Below are 15,803 nucleotides of genomic sequence, written 5' to 3'. Positions count from 1 at the left end.
TAAATCACTAATGTGTAAAACTGCTTTTCCTTTGAGAGATTTTGCCACAGGGTTTCTTTGCACAAAGATGTAGAACCAATTTAAAATAATGAGTTTTATGTAAGTATTACTAGCTTTGCCATTTCAATGCTTCGAAATGGTGCTTCTTAGCTTTTGATCAACAGAATATTTTCATTCAGAGTAAAATATATCAGTTTTCTGTTTCTACTGTCTTGTATCTGAGGATATGACTGTTTTTCACCCTTTGTTTTGACTTTTTCTATTAGGCCTTTTAAGTAGGAACATCGTTGTTATCTACATTGGAAGCTTGACCATAGCATTAAGTCCTGTGTAACAAAGGACCGGTGAGTGCAGCCCTTCTAACTCCGGTGAAAGGCCAAGTGCTTTGCAGAATTGATTTATGTGCTCTTTTCAACATAAATTAGTAAACCCTCTAAATTGATACTGTGGAAATGGACTTTATTAAGATTAAGCCAAGCTGTCCAGTGTCTTAATTGTTTCTCAGGAGCATGTGATTTGATAGTTTAGAGCTGTATAACTAGCCATCTATACAGTTTGTGAAAGTGACTTACAGAAGTAGCTCCATGAGGAGAGAAACTACAGCCAACTGTGGAGGGAGCAGCCCACAGGGAAGTCCCCATACAAGCCTGCTTGCCTCTCAATTCAGTGAAGATGATGCAAAAAATAAGGAATTCCTGCTTTATAAATCCAGCAGAGAAGAGTCATGAGGAGTCTAAAAGGCCACCTGAAGTATATTTCTGATGGGTACCTCCCTGTTTCGCGGTGGTCATGAGGAGTCTAAAAGGCCACCTGAAGTACATTTCTGATGGGTACCTCCCTGTTTAGCAGTGGCTGTGTGTTGGGACTTAAGGTACCCATTGCCCTGTAGAATTGGTAGAGTTGCTGCCAACGCTGGAGCCCTTCGGATAGGCCTGTCTTCCACAGTGCTGAATGCTGTGTGGTGCAAAGCGCGTTGTGTTAACTGGGGCAGTGGCAACCTGGGACCTGGTCAGCCAGGTCATGAAGGCTGCATGGGCAGAGCACATTGCTTAACACAGTAATTGGTATTACTCTGTATCTGGAACATTTGTAATTCATTATAATTCTGTGGTGTCATTCATGACTGCTGTGTACAGGCAATAAATGTGACTTCTGTGCGCTGCAATAGACATGGTGCTGCTGATCTCAAGTGTCCCCTTTTCCATTCTCCAGATCATGAGATGTTCATATTTTGGGATTATTTTATTTGCTTTTCAGCACTTGATTTGAAGTTCTTATTTTTCCTTCTTTGAAGGCTATCAAATGTCCTTGCTTTTTGTTTTCCTTTCCACTTTCTAGAGGAAGCTATGACTCTCATATAATCCCATGACTCCAGCAGTTGTGAAAACACCAGGTTTATTGCAAGAACTGGCAACCCTGTGCATATAAAATTTGCCTGTGGCAAAGGGTCTGAGTACCCCTTACCATGAACCCACTTCAGGCTCCTTTCATGGAAGCAAGTTTTACCATTGCTCGGACCGTTTCACCATAGAATAGTTCCTAGTGTAGGGCTTCTGTAATTGCCACAAAGACAAAACTTGTACTCAGTAAATATTTCTCCAGAGATACGCTGGGCTTGGGGAGATACTTGACTGCACCGAGCATGTTCCATGCATACTTTTCAGTTTTTAATAACTGATATTTTAAAACCACAATTCCTTCTTTAAGGACAAAGCATTTTGCGTGCCAGTTTTGCACGGCAGTTTGCCGTTAAAATGAATCTGTGTAGGTTTTCCAAGAACAAAAAATAGAGACACATTTTTCCACATAAAATCACAGTTTGTTTTTTCTTTTTTCTTCCATATAACTCTTAAGGGGTTCCATTGATTTTTTTTTTTTTTTTTCTTAGACTTTCTGAAAGGGGAAAAAAAGAAACCCAACATTTGGATTAAAACCAAGCATGAGAAATTTCGGCATAAAGGAATTTTCTTATGTATGTTTATAGAGGAGGCTAAAAAGCTTACTTTCAGTCCGGTGCAATGACCCATTAATATATTGCCATTTTCTTTTCTTCTGTTGCAAATTCAACAGAATATTGGTTAGTTAGGTGACTCTTCGAAATGTCTTTTGCTCCTTAAAATGGTGCATCAGTTAATGTATTGAGAGGGCTTCAGTTCCTTGGAGGAGCAAGCAGAAATTGTGGGAAGGGGTTCTGCTCTCACATAGGATATAAGATTAACAAGTATGGTACATTTTAAACGTGGTTGCAGATTTCTGTGGGATCATCACTCCATTTTCATTATCCTGTTTATTGTGGGCCATGTGTTCCCCAAAGAGACTCTTGCCACCACTCAAGGAGTCCTTGGTTGCAGGAGGCTATAGAGTTTGGTGGGATATCTGTCTGGGTTCAAGGCCTGCCATTTCTGCTATGGTTTAGCTTCATCACTGATTAAGACCTCTTTTTTGAAAGACACTGAGAATTCCAGTGCAAATTCATATAGTTTAAATCTCTATTGTCTCTTTTTATTTATTTCGGTTTTTACTGTATTAATGGACCATGATCCATTCCTTGTATTCTTAAGTCTTAATTTTCTAGTCCATTGCATAATGGTCAGTTGTGTGTGGCTTCTGACTAGATTACTTTTCACACCACAGTGTCAAATTAGATTAGTAATCTCATAGCAGTGTTTTTATATTCAGATTACATTGAGCATGCTTAGATGTGTTTAAAATGAAGAACATATTTGTATTTACAGTGAGTTTATTAGCCACAGGAAGGACTCTCCTTAGTTAAGGAAATGAGTGTATTGTTTCTGGTCAGCTTGATATTCAGTATTTTAGTATGAGTGTATCTTAGCTTCTTATTCCTAAATTGCATCCGTAGTTTGGGAGAGGATATTAAACATTCCAATGTTTTCATCCTGTTTCTGAATCTTCATCCTGGTATTCAGTCAAACAAATAATACTGTTCTTTGTAGCTGCAGAAGGTTTTTTTGTTTAAAAAATCTGATTAGATGATTAGTCACAAACTTCTGCTGTGTGAATAATTCAGCTGGCTGTGAAACCTGAGCAGTGTGTACTGTTTGAATATTTCATTTGATTCAAAATTGGATTTAATGTCTTTAAATAAATGCTAGCTCACTCTTAGCACTTATCTAATAAGAAGAATCTTAACACTGCTTTATGCCATCTGTGTTTAATAGCCTTCAAGAACTGAGACTCAAATGATTCAGGAGCTCTTGCTTTAATTCTAAAGTGCATTGCCAGGAGTTCTGCAACAGATGAAACATGTGATACGACATGGATTTTATATCACGTTGATCTTCCAAAGAGAAAAAATGAGCTGTTGAATTCCTGCTTGCAATACTAGAAATAGCTCAAAGGGTGCTGGTGCTGAAGGAGCCGGCAAACACGGATGTTTTGCCTCAAAGCTGTGGTCTCTGCCTGAAGCCCTGGAAGGCTTGGAGGGTCCATGGGGGCTGGAGGCCCGTCCATGGGGGCTGGAGGCCCATCCATGGGGAAGAAGGATTTTCATCAGCAAACCTCCCCGCTCCCTCTGTAGGTACCCAGCAACTGTATCAATAACATCTGTTTCTCAAAATGTGCAGAGCATTGCCGTATTACTTTTTTCCAGCATTCTTCTAATGTGTAGTATTTTTTTATATGCCAAGTATGTCGAGGCCATAAATACTTTAACATGCAGAAGATGTGCAGCGAGAGAAGTATGTTCTTTTGGACAGCTTTTCCCCTTCCCTGCCAGCCCTGCGAGACAGACCTCGGCAGGGGCCTGGATCCCCTTACGTTCTGGAGGAGCAGGCTCTGCCAGAGGCACAGGTGGCAGTCTCCAGGTGACATGCCACCCACCCTGGATGCCTGTGGACAGCCTCTCTCATCACAGGGACTACAAACCCTGCTTGGTTCGTGGTGCCATTTCCTGGATTCATAAATTCCTCCTGAGACAGCTCTGTTAAGTGTGTACCTTGGTCTGCTTGTAACTTCACATGGTGGCAATGTATTTAGATTGGTATCATTAAGATGCTGATATGTCATGCTTACAGATGCACGAGCAGATGCATGAGGGAAGGGCCTGTTGGATCAGCATCAAAGAGTGAAGCCGTGTTCCCATGCTGCAGGCTTTTAAATCCATCCAGCTGTTTGTCTGCATGGTCCTAGGTCTTTGCTTGTCTGTTTAATTTTCTGTCACCTGCTCAACCCATGGAAGACTGTCCATGCTGGCTACCATTGCCAGGTTTCACAGCAGCAAGGAACAGCAGTCACGGCGGCGTCAGGGATGGCCCAGGTGCTGCTCTCTGTCTCCATGTTCTGTCCCACAGACAGAGCAGTTTGTTCTCTTTTTCGCTTAGCTGCAGCTCTGATAACAGGTTGCAGCAACACACACTTTGGGCAGAGTGATGGCTTCGACCTTTCTCTTTGGGTGGACTCTTCTCTTTACATTTTTAGTGAGGCTAAGAAAAAATCAGTAATTTTGCATAGTTGCTTGGATTTTGAAATGAATGCCATTTATGGTCACTTTGGTAAACTTTCTATATTGCTACCAAATCATCTCCATACGTTATGTAATTTTTAAATTATCTGTAGCCACTTTTATCAGATCAGTACTGCATATTGTACACAACGTTGTGATAAAATAACACAGATCAATGAGTCTAAATTACTTGGACATGTCATAAATAGAAAAAATGTCTGATACTTAATTGGTTTCACTTTATTTTGATTAATCATTATATATGCTGACCTATGCAATTTGGTCAAGCAATAACTACAGAAAGTAAGAGTAAATGGGAAAAGAGAAAAAAGTGGGTAATCATTACAGATTATCTCGGTAGAATTGCACGCAGAAGGGAATCTCATCCCTGGTTTGCCAGATGTATTTTGTATGTGAGTAATGGGACTCATCTGTACGTATGAAGTTACTTGACTCCATCTATCCACAGAAGTCTCGCAGAATTGAGATTTATGACATGTGCTGTGAGGGTATTATGTGGGTGGCTGAGCACTAAGATTGTGGATACAGACTACAAAATTATGCTTTGGGAAGCTGGAAAAGGAAGCTGTCTATCTACAAAATCTTTTATCTAACAGGAAAATTTATCTGTGCTGTCAGAAAGGTATCTATAGACATTCTGTCACAAATTTTAATCCCAGTAGATGATGAACATGCTTTAGTGTAAGAGCAATACATGCATATCTGTGCTAGCTTAATAGCTGAAGCCACAGGGCTGTGCAGATGTACTTTTGTTTGCCAGTTCATTTCAGTGGTAGGCTGTACACTGATATTCCTTTTTTATTACTGTCATTGTTTTGTTCATATGATACATTCTTTGCTAAAATTTTATTCCTCTTCAATGTGGGTGTCAAGGTGGCTGCAATAGGAATGCACAGCTATTCCAGCATTTATTGGACAGATGTGATACTTGACATGCATGCTTTACACTGTGCATATGATCAGGTAAATTGCCCCAGGAAAAAGGGGTGTCAGGGATAGGCTGTGGGTACTGCGACACGTAATGTAACTTGTCCTTTGTCCTCACTGTTGTGGGGAACTGGTCGGCCTTCCCCCCACATCCAGTGATGCAAGTCTGTGGCACAATGGGGCAGACAGAAAGGCCCCCTGCCAAAAGGCTGCACCTAGCCATCAGCACTGGATCTATTAGAATAATTTGTCAAAATCCCAGCCCAATTCATTCTTTCTTGCAGGAGTTGACAGTCATGCCTGGTAAAAAAGAAACAAAAGCCAGGGGAGTGAGTGAGTGAATTCACCAGCCTGGTGAATTATCCTGCCAGGTTACGTACATAGCCCCGTTGTCTGTGAGTCATGTCTTATTTATCTCCTTAAGTCTCTCAAAGTTGATTCTCTCTGGCCTGTCTCTGCGGTGTGGTGCATGGATCCCTGTCCATGGAGCGAGGGGTACATGCAGGGTGCTGCCTTGCTCCAGCTCAGAGTCAGCTTGCCTGCCTGTCCCCAGAGATAGGGTGCCTCTTTGCAGCAGAAGCTGAAAAAGTCACCGTCCACATACTGCGAGGTGGCAGCCTGCACTCTTAACGCTGAGTGAGCGAGTGAATGTCATGCAAGACATTTTGTGTGCCTCTACTGAAATAGAGGGATGCGTACTTGGCATATGAAGAAATTCTGGATAGTAACACTCAGTTGATAGTTATGAATTGCGGAGAGGTATCATGGGGCAAACTCTACAACTTCAGTTTCTAGACTATTTTTGAAGAAGAAACCTTGGAGAATCAGTTGATTCTTGACAAAATATGGATACCATGTGGCATGAGAAATAATATCCGCCCAGTGAATTGAAGGTATAACCCTGGAGCTACACATTGTAGGAAACTTAGAATCAATTCCCACCAACCAAAGCTCTGCTTTGGTGGAGGCAGGCAAAGGGAAATGTGCTGTAGGCAAAGCATCCTTCTTTCCTTTTATTTTTCTTCCAATAAATCAACCAGTGTTCAGTGCGACTCCAAAAAGTTTTCGTCTCTGGATTAAAAAAGCGAGCAGCAGGTAGCTGTGACGCAGGTTTTGCACAGTCATTGAACTGAACACACCTTAAACTAACAGAGAGGGTGAAAGGTAGTAGTGTTTTTGCGCTGAATCTGTGTTTTTAGACGAGGCAGCACCTTTTTTATAAAAGCGTGTTTATATCGACTCCTTAAGAAGTTTAGACTGGAGGGCTGTCTCCAGAAACTGCCCCCCTCCCCTTTTGCCAAGTCCCATATGTTTGTCTTGGCAGGGTGCAGTGTCTGCTTGGCTAGTGCTAGGATATTAAATTGAGGGAACACAGAGCTCTTGATGCTTTTCAATAGGGCTTCTATTTAGTTAGCGGCAGGATAGAGCTGTCAGCCACCTGTGATTGTCCAACAGGGAAAAAGGGAGAAGAGGGGTGGGAGGAGAGCCCTGGAAACATTTTCCAATTTCATCGATAGAATAGTCAGAAGGAAGCATTTTCTGGGAGGTAACAGCTTTGTGTTGGTTTGACTGAGTCCTTTTGCTGAGGTTCTGCCTTGGTTGGCATTCGTGGTAGGTGAAATAGATGATGCTAGCTGAAACTATGTGGGTCAGCACAAGCAACTTATTTTAACTTATCACAAGTGGAGGATCTTTTAAGAGATTTTATGAGCTGAACAAGCGATTTATGGCTTGAAATGAGAATAGATTCACATATAGTATAGATCCAAGGCCAGGTTGGATGGGGCTTTGAGCCACCTGGTCTAGTGGAAGGTGTCCCTGCCCATGGCAGGGTGGTTGGAACTGGATGATCTTTAAGGTCCCTTTCAACCCAAACCATTCTATGATTCTATGATATCCGAATTCTGACACTTATGGATACTGTACAAATTTCTGCATTTCATTTTTAAGGCATGTGTGGTGATGGATTAATTTAGTTACTGTGTGGGGAGCCTGTCTTGGGTACTCTTAGAAAATGCTGGTGGAAGTTGTAAACTAGACTTGGCATATGCAATGTCCCTCTTTGTTATATAGTACCTCTGTGTGTCTCCATGAGAGAGAATGGTACTCAGCCTCTCTCAAAGAAAGCCCTCTTCTGTCCCCACAACATACTTTGAAGAATGGAAGGGGGAAAAAAAAAAAAATTTGAAGAAATCTTCATGAGGAGGGGAGTAATGCATTTGCATTTTTGCAAGCTTGGACAATATTTCACTGTCTTGATTCTTTCTCTGACTTGCTGCTGTCAGTATCCTACTTCTCTTCCTTTTATTCAGAAAGAGTGTCTAAGGACTCTGTGGCTTACACTGTTTCAATTGGAGAAATGTCTTGGTTTTGGAGCAGATGACAGTTACACCAGGTGAGACTGGAGGGCTAACACGTAGCCTGGACTGATAGGTAACTTGAGAGTCCCTGTCTTTGAGATGGTGGAGGAACATCTAAGTGGGCTTGTTTCCTCTTTGAACACAAGCTGCAATTCTTTATGGCTGTCATAGGCACTCACAGAACAGTGAAGTATTTAATTTCACAGGTGTATTTGGGCGCTACTCTCCTGAAGTTGGGTGGTTACAGTCCCTTTGCTCACACCCAGATGACAATTGATCTGAAGAATGGTGGGCTCTACAAGTCTTACTGTACTTCGTGCAGACAAAACTTGTCACTGTGTTTGCCCATGTTGGTTGCAGTCACTGGATTTAGATCTTATTCTTCTGAGCAAGCAGATGGATCCTCCTGAGCATAGTCTCTCCCTAAAACAGGGGTGGCTGTCTTGGGCAAGCAGTTTTCCTTTTTCCCACTGAACTCTTAGCTGTCCTTGGACTGGAAGGTAACTGGCTCTTTGACACATGCCTGCTTCCACATGTGCTCTGGTGAGAGCTCTTTTCTTCATATTTCTACTTCCTTCCTAGGTAGAGTGAACATAGCCCGTTTTTATTACTCGTTATTGTACACTACTGAAGAGTCCCAAGTTGGAACTTTCTTCTAGAGGAAAGGTAAATTTTGCATCCTTGGATTCTTGTGCTTATGCTGGTTTTTTTTCTTTACATAGCTTGCCCATTTCTTACCAAGGACTATTATTGCAGCCCGACTTCATGCAGACAATCTCCTACTGCTAGACAGACTCCGGCCTGCTTATTAATCTGCTTCTTACGTTATTGACAACTTACTCCATTTAGAGATAAATATAGAACCTTGAACGTGATGATAAATTTCAATTTTTTAAGCTTTTAATCTCCCCTATTTCAAATCTTCAGAGTCAAGACACAGTACGTGATATTTCCAAATTACTTTGTATTACAGAAGGGTGTACATATCCTAAGCCAGATAAAAGGGGCCTGTAATACAAATGAAGATTCTCGTGTAGGGGGATGCAATGAAGCCCTATTGATCACGTATCCCTTGTGGTGCAGTGTAATCAACTGTAGGTTGGATGACTGACTTTTTTTTAGATTGTCAAGTTTTATGCCTTGGGTACAGATTAAAGCAGGTCTGTTGTGTATTCTGCCGGAGCAGTTACCATTTCGCTAGACACCTATATATATATAATGGCTAGTTGCAAAAAAGATACATCATATAGGTAAACATTTCATTTTTGGAAACTGAAGGACCTGAACTCCTTGTTCATTGTATTCAGCGTAGTGCAAAGGTTCTGTGTCTTCATAAAAGCAACGGAAAGCAGGCAAATAAAGCATTTAATCTTGGAGCATGAGCTTTTACAGAGGAATACAAAGCTAGTGAGCCCAACATGTCATGTATCTGGGTGCTCAGTACCGTCAGAAGAAAGCGATTTGATGTTTATCCTCTGAAGACCCATGAGTGAGCACTGTGAGACAGGGGTTGCCAGACCACTCTCCAGAGCTGATGCCAACCTACTGGGCCTGGTCTGTCTGATTCAGTGCGATGGTGTTTGTCCTCGGTTTGTAAAAGACAGGGATTAAATATGTAATCCTGATTAACTGCCAGAAAACGATTTACATATCGCTCCTAGTTTCTAGCTGGGAGAGGAGAAAGGACAATATAGAAAAATAAACAAAAAAGTCAGAGTTTTAAAGTCTGGAACAAGTCTGGTGACAAATGAGTTGGTTAGAAAAGCTTGAACAGAGCATAGAGAGCAGGTGTGGTGCAAGAAACAGTTTATCTTTGCGAGGAACGTTCTGGAATGTGATCTCATTTCTTTTTCACCTAAGTAAGAAAGGAAGATATTAAAAAACCCAACCAACCACGAGAGGGAGAAACCTGATGTGAGCAGCCTACAAAGCCAGCTTGGCAACAGAACTGCTTTTAGTCTTTACACTTTGCTCCCATGCGTGCCCCATCAGTCTGTGCTGCCATGTCGCAGTTTGCAAATATTTCAATATTGTATTTCTGATTTGCTTAAAGCAGCCTTGCATGTTCAGTTCTCTCACTGTTCAAAGCTAGCTTAGGAGGAATAGCTGCTGATTAAAGTCTCAGTTCCCTAGGGTATCATGCCAATGTTTTAAAATCTATTTCTGTGTAGTACAAGGGCACTAAGATCAGTTTAAAAACATAATTGATATTATTACCTCTTCTGTGGTAGATATTATTAAGTCTTACAAAATTGCAGCATTTTCAAAATACAGATACTAACTGAAATAGGTTATTGTGAAGATAAGTGGACGGTTAGATTAAAATAATAGCAAAGCCACAAAAACATTGGAGTGAAAGCATTTTTCACTGAAAATGATTATTATCTTGTGCACTCACTGGCTTTAAGTCAATGGAGAATAGTTTTACCTGTTAGTATTTGGCTATAATTCAATGTAATTTTATTTAAATGTATATTTTTTTAGTGGTATGGAAATGGGCAGCAGAGAAACTCTTGTGGATGAAATCACATAGAGCTCACAGGAGTGATGGTTTTGGTGTCGTCCTCACTGGTGGGGCAAAGAGGAATCTCTGAATGCCTGTCTGTGGTTTCAACTAGTTGCTCATTTACAAATAACATCAGGGAAATGCATGCTGAACCTTTACAGGCCAACCTGAAAAATGGAGGACTTCTCTCACTGGTATCCTTTAAGATTCCCTGTGCTTCACCACCACCACCAGCTTTGACCCATTCTGATTGAAACATAAACTGGTCCCAGCTTCCTGCTGAGGCAGGTCCTAGGTTAGAGCCCAAAGAAGTGCCTTGGGGGAAGACTCTCCACACCATATCTGGTTCTCTGCTCTTTCCCTTGGAGCCTGCATTGGCCACTGCTGTATGACAGAAAAGTCTGCGAATTGGTGCTCAGTTGTCCCAGAACCTGACTCCTTGTCTTTATTCATGTTCCCAGCGTGTCAAAGACTCTTGCAATTCCTTTAGCAACAAACCTGTATGCTCTGATAGTGTTAGAGGATCCCACAGTTGCTGATACTATAGCACACATGCTTGGATCTACTCTAAACATGGACTTCTTGAATCATTCTGGTCACATCTGCTAGTTGTTCAGTGTTCTAGCATTGTATCTATTGTATACAGATGCATGTAATACTTGGTTTCAATTGACAGTGTGCCTGTAGTATAATTTGGTGTAGCAGTACCTACTGATGGATCAGGTATCCCACCACACTGGATGCTGTGCAGACCCAGGTCACAAAGCTTCTGCTGTGAACAGCATCCAGAGCTCAGTGAGGAACAGGAGGGAGCAGAGATGGACAGGATGGCAGACAGGAAGAGTCAGATGTGATTGAGGAGTACAGCTAACAAGGGTCTGAGTACTTTAGAAACCTAACTTTTGTCAAGCTTTTTTCATAGGCAGGTGAATGAGTGTTTTTCAGAGGGAGTTGCATGAGAAAGAGCAGCTTTGGTGTTTGGGGGCACCACATCCAGTCTGTTTGTTGGAGGACATGAAGAAGGAAAGAAAACCAGAAGTTGGGATACAGGTGGGCAGTGGAGACTAGCATCAAAAAGCGAGAGCATTTACTGACCTCACTGCATTGAACTTGAGATGATAGTTAGGATGGGAATATTGTATTGTCAGTTTAATTTGTAAAAGAAGTGCACTGTAGACAACCCAAAGCATTTCCCACTCTCCAGTAACACTTGGTGGCAAGTATTAGCAGCACTTGACTTGATAATGGCCAACAGTGTGACTGCTGCCTTACTAAACAAACTCTTTCACTTTCCGACATTTGAGGGTGGGCTTTTCAAAATGCACCTGAGAATTAAATGGTTTACCCTTACTGCAAACCACTAGAAGTGGAGCATTTAACTTCCTAAAATACTTTTGAAAATCCCACCCATAATGTGTACTCTAATATTGAAGTTAAATGTATCCATTCTTAATGGTCTCTTCACAGTTCCCTGTTGTGTTTTCTGAATGGATGGTTCTCTCCTCTCTTGCAGCTAATACTCCATGCATATTTATATGGAATCATGTTCCCCCTTAAATACTGTTGATTTTGGCTCAGGAGCTGATTCCTTAGTTTAACCTGCCCTTGTAGGTTATTTTCTCAAGGCCTTATATTGTTGGTAATTACCTTATTATTGTCTGTATCTTTTGGGGAAAAAAAAAAAAAAAAAGACATTTTTCCAGGTTTTGCTTTATCACTGAACTGTCCAGTAAAGAATGCATCATTTGCTGTCCTCTGGGAAGTCCTCCTAGGTGGGCTGCCTGTGCCAGGCTGGATTTGGCCTTGCTCCCAGTTACCTTTTATTATGAACTCAAGCAGAACTTGCTCCTGCATCAGTTTAATTCAGCATAAGGGTTTTCCCTCAGTTCACTATGCACCATTGCTTCTGGATTGAGGAGGGAGAAAAGATCTGCAGGGATGAAATGCATTAATGGTCGTGAGTCATTTAAAGACAGCTATAGATGTTACGCAGCAAGGGGCGTGCATGCAAGGTGCTAAACAGACCTTCAGCAGGTTTCCCCTGTGACACTCCTCAGGGAGGGGAGTTCGCTGCCCTTTTAAACATGGGAAAAGTGCATCTGTAGGAAAGATGAGGAGTTAATCCACTTCTCCCGAGCCTCAGGCAAGGTTGAAATGGTTGCAGAGAACAGGCATGTTTATTTCTAGCCCCTGTGCCGCAAAGGCTTCTTTTTGCTTTTGGTAGCTTTGCTGTGTCCCTTTTTTACATTTTAAGAATAATAGGGACAGTTCTAGATCATCTTCACAGAAGCACAGATTTCAAACTGCATCCTTCAGTTGATGGAAATTTTGAACATTGTTAATTTATAAGAAAAAGTAGTAAAATTAATAGCATTCCAGGATTTCAGACTATGCTTTCCTGTATTGCTCCATAAATGTGCTTTTGTGAAAAAAAATTTTCCACTACTACTTCTTTCTTGAAAATCCACCACAGTCTTTTCTCCAAGTGAGCCTTTAAAAATACGTTCTCTAAACATCTGCTTGCTTTTCTCGCTGGTTGGTGGAGAAGAAGAAGCTGGGTTGACAGTAGAGTTTACAGTGAACATTCACCTGAAAATGCAGTACTTGCTTATGCCCCTCTTTCTCCATTCATTTGGAAAATTTCAAGCTCTCTTTATTGATAAATTGGGGGGGGGGGGGGGGGGGAAGTCAGAATGAAAAGCAAGCTGAATTCTGCGTTCATGCTTGCCAGTAGGCTGTTAAAATGGACCAAAACTGTCCCTGTTGATTCTAAATCTCATTTTCCAATAAAAGGAAAAAATAAATCGGTGTTTATAAAAATGTGTCTGCTGTCATTTACAGCATGCTTTGTAAGATAATGTCACTATGGCAATTTTAACTGTTATGTATTAAAGTGTCAGACAGAGCATGTTAGTATTTGTACTGTTTACTGTAGTGCTGAAGCAAAGCAAGGGTGAGTATCTCAAAAGCTCATGCAAATTAATTATTCAGAATCATGTGAAATGTATTCAGCTTCTACACAGGTGATACCAAATCATACCTGCAAATGAAGCAAAGAGTAAAACAAGGCTAAAAGGTGTGTGAGGGATGAGGAACAAAGTGAGGGAGAAATGATACTGAATAAAACCCGATTGTGTTCTTGTTAGTATAACCAAAGTGCGCTCTTTCTTTCCCTTTTTTTTTTTTTTTAATTTAAATCCATGTTTTTCCCTCATCAGCCCTTTAGGTTTGGCCTTTTGACTAGAAAGCCAGAGTTGTCTGGTCTCCACTGTAATTCTTCCTTTCTCTTGGGACTGCAGGGAACACTGTTCTTCCAAAAAGTCCATCGCTGCATGTGGTAAATGGTCTGTGCATGCAGCCTTCAGCCTATGCAAGCTGTTTGACAGTGTGTATTTTTAATTAACTGCTCTGCTGTGCACGGGAGGTTGCAAGTCATACTGGAGGTCAGGTCATTGCTGTCACGCTGGATCTATGGGAGATGTTTCTCTCTAGGAAGCCCATGTTGGTGACAACTGGTTGGAAATACAGCCCTTTAGCTACATTTTCAAATTTTGCAGAGAAATTGTGTCACGTTTGTTCATGATTATGGGTGCATATCCCCTCAACACAGTTCAAGTCCACTGAAATTGGTGAAGTTAGCCACTACCATGAAGAGGAACAAAAAGTAGAGATGCACCTTATGTCTGTGTAAATAATCATCTATAGAAGCTATTGAGTATGAGATACAATCTGATTGATGTGGGATCCAGCTTGGAAAACTATTCTCAAAAATATGATTGTGGCTCTTTTTTTGTATATTTAACACAGGCAAGAAAAAGCATACACTTTGAAGCTGGGAAGCAAAGCAAAGTTTCACTTTTGCACAGAGCACAGCTTTTGGGTAGAACTACCTTCAACTGACAGGCAACAGCTGCATAGAAAATGGGTTATTTACAAAATATTTTATACCAAGACAAGATCTACACCAGTAGCATAGCAACTGTAGGTATGAAACTTAGTTTTGCTCAGAAAAATGGCAAGCAAATAAGCCATTAACATGCAAAGGGATCTTGTTAATTCCCAGTCTAATTATGTGTACTAGCCACATGAAAAACTGACTTGTGATGCTAACCTGAGTTATTCTAACCAAAGTTTCCCATATTCCTGCTACTCACATAATGAAAACAAAGGAAGAATGTAGTATTTAGATTTATGTAGCTTAGCCAATATTTGAAGAAATTCATTAACTGAAAATTTGAGTGTAGATGCAAGAAAACATACAGAGCATGGAAAGCTTGCAGAGCAGTACTGTATGTGATATTTTGAGTATTTTCATTACAACGTTAATTTTTATACTCTGTTGTATGCCTTCACAATTCTGTCTACTTGTATTTGACAAATTATGTAAACTTGGACTATGATAATCTTTAGTTGTTGCAAAAAAAAACCCCAACAAACCAACAACCAAACCCAAAACCAACAAAAACCCAAAACCCAGATCTGTGTAGCATTGCCATAACTAAGTTTGATGGCATTCAAAGCTGCTGTTTAGTCCAGCGGGGCTTGGGGAGGCCCTGGAGCAGTTTGCAGAACAGTCAGAATTGTCTCCTTTGGGGGTTTTGGGGTTGGTTTTTTTTTGGTTCACACTTTGTATGTGTCTATGGTTGTGATCAAAGCCATAACTGTAATTCCTACCTTACCTATAGTGAAATCTTGAGTTACAGCATTACAGTCACTGAGATCTCATAGGAGTTTCTTTGGTTTATGGAAAAAACTGATGCATCACTCGGTTGAGAGTGAGCAAGTGGCAGCTGTAACTGCAGGTATATCCTGCCCTATCATATAGATGTACAAGTCCTGAGCTCACCCATGGAACTGATGCCGGTGGGATGAGAACAGGAGGTTTCGCACGCCTTGATTTTTAGCTGAGCGGAGCTTGCGCCTCCACTCCAGAGGAAGAAGTTGGCCAGAGTTTCACAGCAGGTTGGCTGCAGAGCATTTGCCTGGACATGCTGGCCAGGGTGGCTGGTCACAGAGCCTCCGCAGAGGCTGTGCAGGACAGGGGTCTGGCTCACTCTGTCCAACATTTTCATTTTTATAAAAGGAAGGTCATAAGGGTAATGCTTGTTAGTAGTTGCTCTGCTACATTTTATACAAGTGTTTGTGTTTTGATTGCTAATGTCTTTGATAATAACTTGCAGATGCTTCAAAATACATATCCTATTGGTGTTTTCCAGTAATTTCAAATATTCTATATCCATTTTTCCCCTACATGATATTCTTGCTTTCACTGGCTGTGCTGGAAGAAGTTTAGTCTTGCTGCCCTTAGATATAAGCAGGGTGACTGTTTCCTTGAGCATATGGCCAGATTTTTTTCACTATTTACTGTGATTTATACTTGAGTGCCAGCAAAGAAATTTTTCCTCCTGAGCATGAGTCTCTCTTTCCTTAAACCATACTTAACGCAGGTGAAACTTCTCCAGTGAGTTTTAACTGTGGTAATCACCAGGATAAATCTGCCTTGTCTGCAGACCTGTCCCGCAGC

The 15,803-nt window shown here is 41.2% G+C and overlaps 1 protein-coding gene across 2 annotated transcripts in view; it reads left to right on the top strand.

Moving 5' to 3' along the window:
* Positions 1 to 15,803, top strand: part of ADAMTS3 (ADAM metallopeptidase with thrombospondin type 1 motif 3) — a 128,277-nt gene that overhangs the window by 25,174 nt on the left and 87,300 nt on the right. The window lies entirely within an intron of this gene.

This window comes from Athene noctua, chromosome 4, assembly GCF_965140245.1.
Source record: "Athene noctua chromosome 4, bAthNoc1.hap1.1, whole genome shotgun sequence".
NCBI lineage: Eukaryota > Metazoa > Chordata > Aves > Strigiformes > Strigidae > Athene > Athene noctua.
The sequence above is the reverse complement of the archived record's forward strand: the minus strand, read 5'-3'. Positions and strand labels throughout refer to the sequence as shown.